At 41.5% G+C, this 8,004-nt stretch overlaps 1 protein-coding gene and 1 pseudogene across 6 annotated transcripts in view; both read right to left on the bottom strand.

Moving 5' to 3' along the window:
• Ppp2r2b (protein phosphatase 2 regulatory subunit Bbeta) overlaps positions 1 to 8,004 on the bottom strand; it is a 417,822-nt gene that overhangs the window by 136,662 nt on the left and 273,156 nt on the right. The window lies entirely within an intron of this gene.
• LOC116087946 lies at positions 6,323 to 6,438 on the bottom strand (annotated as a pseudogene).

An 8,004-nucleotide genomic window follows, 5' to 3' on the forward strand; every position in this document is an offset into this window, starting at 1 on the left:
GAGAGACAGAGACAGAGAGACAGAGAGAGACAGAGAGACAGAAACAGAGACAGAGACAGAAACAGAGAGACAGAAACAGAGAGAGACAGAGAGACAGAGAGAGAGAAAGAGACAGAGAGACACACACACAGAGATGACTTAGAAGAGCATGCATGCTCTAATAACTCTTGTGTTTCGAGGCACTTACAATATGAACTTTTTTTGGATGGTTGGATGGTTTTGTTTTGTTTCGTTTTTTGTGATTGAGCTTTTTACACCGACCATTAGGCTGAGTCATGACACTAATAAGAGAGGTCAGAGTGGTGACTGTGGCAGAAGCAGCAGTGAGAGTCATAGCAGTGTCAGTTTCAATAGCTAATATTTACTGAGCACACACAAGCACTATATATTATTATTATTATTATTATTATTATTATTATTATTATTATTATTATTATTATTATTTTCTTGCAGTAGTAGAGGCAAGGGCCTCCCATAAGCCAGGCTCCATTTCTAGTCTCTCAGACACTGTCTTGATGGCATGACATATATCATAGAATTGGGAGAATCAAATAGGTGAAGCAGCATTACCTTCAATCTTTGCAGACGGAGAAACTGTGTTAAATGCTTGCTCTCTCCATCCATTCTACACAATTACTGATGGTTTACCATCAGTAAACCTGATGGCTGAGGAAACTGAGGCACAAAATGGTTGCTTGCTACTTCTGCCAATAGCTTTAATAACTGGGATTCACTACCAGGTTTATTAAATCTCAAAGGTCAAGATCTAAATTGCCACAGGATTGCTAACAATTCCCCCTTCTACTTGGATACATCCAGGCACTTCTCAGGATTCCTCTCTTCCACTTTCTGCCTTCCCCAAGAGAGTGGGCTGCAGCATGTCAATTTCCTTAGAGGTCAAGCAAGACAAAAAAAAAAAAGAGTATGTACTCAAAAGGCTGGTTAGATAGCCCAGATTCTATGACAAGGGAGTGGTCTGCATGGTGCCTCCCATACAAAAAACAGATCCATGTTTGGAATGCAGGCGCTGGTCTTGCCATACAACCCACTCCACAGAAATGGCATTTCCTCACTGAGACCATAATATGAAGGTGTTTTCCCTGGAGAGATGTATAGGTCCAAGATGTATAGGTGTGTAGATGAACCAAAACACACAAGAAGAAAGGGAGTGGGGGGATGTGCTCTGTAGTACACTACCCTAGTCCCCATCTTTTTATTATTTGTATAAATCATTTGGCTTTGAAGATGCCAAAGGCCAAGCCCCCAAGTGCACTGATGAGAATAAATTGGATAGCACAATAAATAACGGGCAGAACCAGGCTGCCAAATGAAGAAGGATTTAGATTACTTAAATCCTAGGCTAGGAGTTGTCAAATCCAGTTTAATACTGATAACTGTGGGATAATAACTCTTTGCAAACAGCCCTATTCCCACCAAACACACATCCCCTCCGTGCAACCCCCTTTGCCTACCCTATGCAAGCTGAAAGAAATGCGAGGGATTTGCAGAGTGAAAGGGGATGCTATAAACTGAGTAGAAATGAGCCTAGGTTATTATACAATAATCCAAGATGCCTCTGCCAGGCTTAGAGAAAATATGAAGAGCTAATAGAATGGAGTGAGGTCTGATTAGCTACAAAAGGATTCTGTATCAGAGTAGGTGTTAGATGACTAATTTGAACAGCAAGAAGGAGTATACCATAGTTGAGTATAACACATGAATGAAAGAATCAGGGACATTGCTGGGTTGGCTTTTCAATGGCCTGAAGATAGAATAAATATTGAAGGATACACACCAATCATTGGATGGCTTGTTCTCAGCAGTTGGGGCTATTTATACTGGACATATGCCCACACTCAGAGACTTGGCCTCGAGGAGAGAAGCAAGATCCCGTCTCATAATACTAGAATCTTAGGAATGTTCATAGTCAGCTACAGCTTGATGGAATAATGAGTGATTTCACTCACTCATCAAATATCGATTGAACAAATATGTACCAGGCATTGTTCTAGAGCCAGGAGGCATCATTATGTAAAGCGGATGGTTGGTGATAGTCATTAACAACTGAACACGAACACTGGGCTACACAGTTGGTATTTGCCTCTTCAATCTTCCCAGCAAGTCCATGATACACGTACCTCCCAGTGACAGTAAATAACTTGCCGTGATCATACAAAAATGAGTGATACTTACATCCAACAACCATCTCTGCTTCTCCCAACCCTATCTGCAGCCTTCTATTCTCCAGTTCTGCCAAAGAGGGAAGTCACAGCAGCCATCATGAAAACTGTTGCAGAATCTCTGCTATGACTTCCCAGAGACCCCAGTATTATCACACACCCTAGGTCTATCGCGCAGGTTGTATATTCACTGAGTAACTAGAACATTCTTGCATGGGTGTCATTGGATATTCAGTATTAACACTACCATGAGGGGACAAATCCAGAATGGGAGCTTTGTGTTTTCATCCTCACTCAACAATTACCAGGTGGCACATGGGTTAGGTCACTTCTTAGGTCACCTCCAACAGGTTCCTTTTGGAGCCAATCGCTGCTTTGTTTTTTCTAGCTAGGCACTGTCTGACAGGAGTAATGATAGTCATGATAACAATTTTAAATGTTTTAGTTGTAATTTTTTTAAAGGAACAGGTAACTAATATTTTATTGAATCAAAACTATTAGGAATACCATTGAAAGATATAACAAATATAAAATATTATTGAGGTTCACCATCTCCTTATACTAAGTTTTAATTTCTGGCATGCACTGTACATGTCACTGGTGTGAACTTGTACTGCAGTTTTTGTGTTTGTTCAGCTTGTCCTAACTAGATTTGATGAGCCGTGCCTTCTGGTGGTATTTACTGTGTCTATTTCATGCCCAGACTTGTATTGGGCATTTTCACATCCATCACACCTCATCTTCCCAGGGGCCTTCCAAGTAAACATCGCTGGTCTCCCATTACAGTGGGAGGAACTGAAGGCAGTGACTCAGGCTCCTAGACTATAGGGGAGATGTGCTTTCATCTCCTGTATACTTCCTACAGTGCCTTGCAGATGGCCTGACACAAAGGCTGGTGCTCTCTCACCCAGGCCCCTTTAATTCATTTTCCTCCTCTACTTTAATTCTCCTAGAGTTGCTATGGCCCCTAAGGCAAGGCACAGAGATGCCCCAGTGCTTATGAAGCAGATCATGCTTTAGTCTAAGTAAATGAATTATAGATGGGAAACTTTCCACTGGGATGGTAGATTTACTGTGTCTGTGGGTTTTTGTGGACAGTTTTTACAGAGTTTCTTAGTATATACTGCTACCAAGAAGGGTACTCAGCCTTGGAAGAACAAAAATCATCTGCACAGGGGCCTCATCTTCCGCATCACTTGGAACTCTGGTCATGATATGCGGGCATCTGTATGTATGAATGCATATGTATGTTGGAACTGATATTAAGTGGCATATTCTTATTGCATAATATCATTTAGCATGAAACTAGCTACCAGTTGCAATACAGGGGAGTGCTATCATTCCCAATAATGAGTTTTTACAGATTGATTTATGTGTGAATATGTGTGTAGCGTAGGCATGCCATAATCAAAGTGTGGAGGTTATAGGTCAATGGTTCAGGTACCATTTTTTAGCATTATGTAGGTTCCAGGGATTGAACTCAGGTCACCAGGCTGTGCTCCAAGTGTCTTCATTCACTGACCTACCTTGCTGGCTCAATGGTAAGTCTTAAAAGAGGGATACTCCCCAAGTATTTTGTGTCTCACTGTACAAGACAGTTGAATGTCTTCCAGTTAAATGGTCTTGGTTTTGTCTCTGCTTGCTTGTCAAGAGTCAGGCTCCTTAGAACCTAAGAGTGGCCTGGTCAGATGCTGTGAAAACTCTGATTATATCCATAGTTCTTACGGCAACAGCTCTGGATTTTAGCTCTTACTAGAAAATCTTCAAGAAATTATGTTGAGAGCTTTCTAGTGAAATGATTGACCAGTGATTTAATTAATTCCAATATTTATTTGCCAACTAGTATGCATTTTTGGTATGACTATAATTGTGCATATGATAGTCCCTGTTCTAGAGGACAACCTAGCATAGCAATAGGCTCAGGCATAAGAAGAAACAATTGTAATAGAGTGTGATAAGGACAAGGACAGAGAGTTCAATGTAATACACAGGAAGCACAGAAACAGAAGCCAAAGAAGTCAGGGGAATACCTCTGGAGAAAGCATAATCTATCAGCAGAGGTCAAATGAAAGCAGTCTGGCCAAAGGCACAGGACAGAGGAAGGACAACACACAGGGAGACTCACAGAGGGCAGCACATTTAGAAGCCAGCAAAATTTTCATTTTGATCTGAGCATGAGGTGCCAGGGCTGTACCGAGGAAGAATACATCCAGGGCTGTACCGAGGAAGAACACATGTCCAGATGACACTGGGCAGAGACCTTGGAGGTCTTGATCAGAATCTTTACGATGGTAGGAAGAAAGGGCACCAAAACAGCCAGAATTATGATGTAAGATGTCACTGAAGTCTTGTGTTTTACCTTAGTACTTCTCACATTCCGTGACCACTGGTTTCCTGTCTACCTCTCTTGCTATATTGAGACCCTCAGTGTGAGGGTCTCTGCTTTATCATCTCCAGTGCACTGATACAGTATCTGCCGCAAAAATGTTAAATACGTTTGATGAATTATGTCTGCAGAAACTGTTAGTACATTTGAGGGGACTTAGTCTATTTGAGGATGTATTTATTATCCAGAGGAAGGGAATGAGAAGAGAATGAAGGGAGGGATGGTACATTCACCTAGAGTCCTTAGATCACCAGAAATTACATTTTAAAAATTGTGTATAAATATAGGCACTGTTGGAAAAAAATAGGGGATACTTATTTTCCTCAGATTCTCAAAGAGGTCTAGGATCTCCAAGATTAAGATAAAAGAGAACCTTTATCAAATGTAGTTCTAACTATGGAAGGCTTTTTAGAGGTGAATCAGTTAGATAAATGGCATTTCACACCAACAGCAGGAAAATGAACAGCCAGAGAGAGATATGATCTAACATTTAGAATGAAAGGGGACATAGAAATGGGCTTTAACACAAGACAGGTGTTATGGTGGTAAGCTTACTGCTGTATTGTGATGTGCAATGTTCCCTAGTGGTTCTTGTGTTGAAAATTTGGTCCTCAGAGGCTCTGCTATAGTATAGCAGAAACTGTAGGTGTTAGGCCTAGCTGGAAGAAATAGGTCTTTGGGGGTATACCTTTGAAGATTATGTTTTGTCCCTGGCCCCTCCCTTCCTCTTTTCTGCATCCTGGATAGCAGGAAGTGAGCAGTTTCATTCTACCATGCCTCCTGCAATGATGCTTTGCCACAGAAGGTCCAGAAAAAAAAATGGAACCAACTAACCCTATATTGAAACCATTGAAGCTTATGAGCTAGAATAAGTTTTTCCTCCATTCACATTGTTCCTTTCGGACATTTGTCACAGCAACATAAAACGAACCTAATGATATTTATAAGAGAAAAGAACTTTGGCGATGATTGGCAGCTACTTGGTCTTTAAAGAAGAACATCGTGAGCAGATGTGAGGATCTTCAGAGGGGGAACATGTGAGGTAACCGAGGAGCTTTTAGAGTCACCATAGGAAGAGGCCAGTCTAAAGGAAGAGTCCTGGACAATAGAAGGAGGGAATTCGAGGGAGGAAGACATCATCTCTTGGTTCTAAAGCCATTAGGGTTGGGGAGATGGCTCAGTGGGTGAAGTGCTTGGTGTTTAAGGATGAGGACCTCCGTGAAATGTCCAGTACCCTTGTAAAAGTCAAACATGTAGTTTGTAGCTGCAAATCTAGCATTGAAGAGACAGAGACAGGAGAATCTTCAGGGTACTGGCTAGACGATGTAGTGTGGCTGAAGCTACAAGCTCCACAAACAAGACGGAGAGTGCTAAGGAAGCACCCAGTGTCCACTCAAGGACTTACATATGCATTCTGAAGCAAATCCACCCATAAACACACACACACACACACACACACCACACACACACACACACACACACACCACATTGGCTAGGGTTGTAGCTCAGTTGATATTGAACTTGCATATCATGTACAAAGCCCTGGGTTCAATACCCAGCACTGTGTAAGTTGGCTACAGTGGTACATACATGCACTTGGGAGGTGGAGGTAGGAGGATCAAAAGTTCAAGGTCATCCTTAGCTACATAGTGAGCTCAGGCCAACCTGACATACAGGAGACACTGTCTTAAAAAGAAAATATTCTTGATGCTCGTGTAGAATTTATTTTCTTTCCATTATCTTTCATATCTTGCCAAACTAGTTTAATTAAATGAGATTTTATACGTACACCCATAGATGAAAAGTTTACAGTGTTTAAAGTGATAAGAACAAATACCACACTTGATCTTAGCCAAAATACTGGGAAGGGATTACATTTGTGGTAATTCTGCCTCAATGCTGGAAGCTTGAGGTTTTGATGTATGCTGCCTGATTCCTACCACACCCTCTATAGCCACACCCACACATGCAAGAACATGATTTTTTGTTGTTGTTTTGATTTTTCTATAGAGGTGGCTTTAGATACTGTTCATATCACTGTGATAGAATGCCTGACAGAAACAAGGAGGATGGATTTGTTCTGCTTCACGGCTCAGGGCATAGGGTTCATCACTGTGTCATGGTGGGGAGGGACATGGTGGCTGGGGGCTCTATGGTGGAGAATGTGGCAATGATTATGCCACATTGGTAGTCAGAAGCAGAGGCAGTCTGTAAGGGGGATAAGCTATGAACTGTACTCCTTCTCTCCTATAACTTGCTACCCTCAGCTAGATCCTACTGCCCATGGTTCCACAATGTCCTAAATATGATCAGCAACTGGGGGCCAAATATTTCAGATGAATGAGCCTTAGGGGGAGATTTCACATCCAAAACACAAACAAAGGAAATACTATTGTGGGTTAAATGAGAAATGTTCCCCCATAGGCTCACACATGTGAACACTTGGCCCCCAGCTGGTGGTGCTGTCTAGGGAGGTTATGAAAATTTCAGGATGTGGAGCCTTGCTGAAGGAAGTGTGTCACTTGGTTTGGGCTTTGATAGGTTATAGCCTCGCCCCACTTTCTTGTTTTCTTTCTGCTTCACACGTGCATTTGAGGTATGAGCTCCTACTCCTCTACTCTGGCCACCAACCCTTCTTCTCTCTCTCTCTCTCTCTCTCTCTCTCTCTCTCTCTCTCTCTATATATATATATATATATATATATATATATACACACACACATACACATATATATATACACACACATACACACACACACACACATATATATGTGTGTGTGTGTGTGTATGTGTGTGTACTTTAGACGTTCAGAGTGTGAAGTGAGCTTAATACAGGCTCATAACTTAATGAAGCAGATTTTCACCTTCCAGAACATTTTTTATGTTTTTAAATGTACTCTCAGAAGCTGAGGTTGGAGGTGTGAATTATCAGCTGCTGGTGGGGAGTGTTCATACAAACCCACCCTTCCATGTGCTCTTAGAAAACCAAGTATTTTTCTACTTTCATCCCACAGACTAGAGTCAATATCTAGGGGAAAACACTCTCCTGAGGCTGCCCCTGTCTATAGGTGGTGAGCAATATGCACACTGAGGGTCCTGTCATTACAAGCGTCAGGTCACTCTCCTTTGGGTTTGATAGAAGTACTACTCCTGCCTGTGATGCAATTGTGAGAGCCCATGGTTTTAGATCATATGGCTCTTAGTTTATTCTTCTATGTCATATTTTATCCATTCCTGTATATTACCCTAAATTAGTTTTCAAAAAGCAGCATGAAAAATATATTTTGGGTCAACTGTACTTTGGCAGATCAACATAAACCTGATTTCCAAATATAAATGGTAAAACATATGGTTCTAGATAACAAATTGAAATTTCTCTCTCTCTCTCTCTCTCTCTCTGTGTGTGTGTGTGTGTGTGTGTGTGTGAGAGAGAGAGAGA

Source organism: Mastomys coucha, unplaced genomic scaffold (genome assembly GCF_008632895.1).
Source record: "Mastomys coucha isolate ucsf_1 unplaced genomic scaffold, UCSF_Mcou_1 pScaffold13, whole genome shotgun sequence".
Taxonomy (NCBI): Eukaryota; Metazoa; Chordata; class Mammalia; order Rodentia; family Muridae; genus Mastomys; species Mastomys coucha.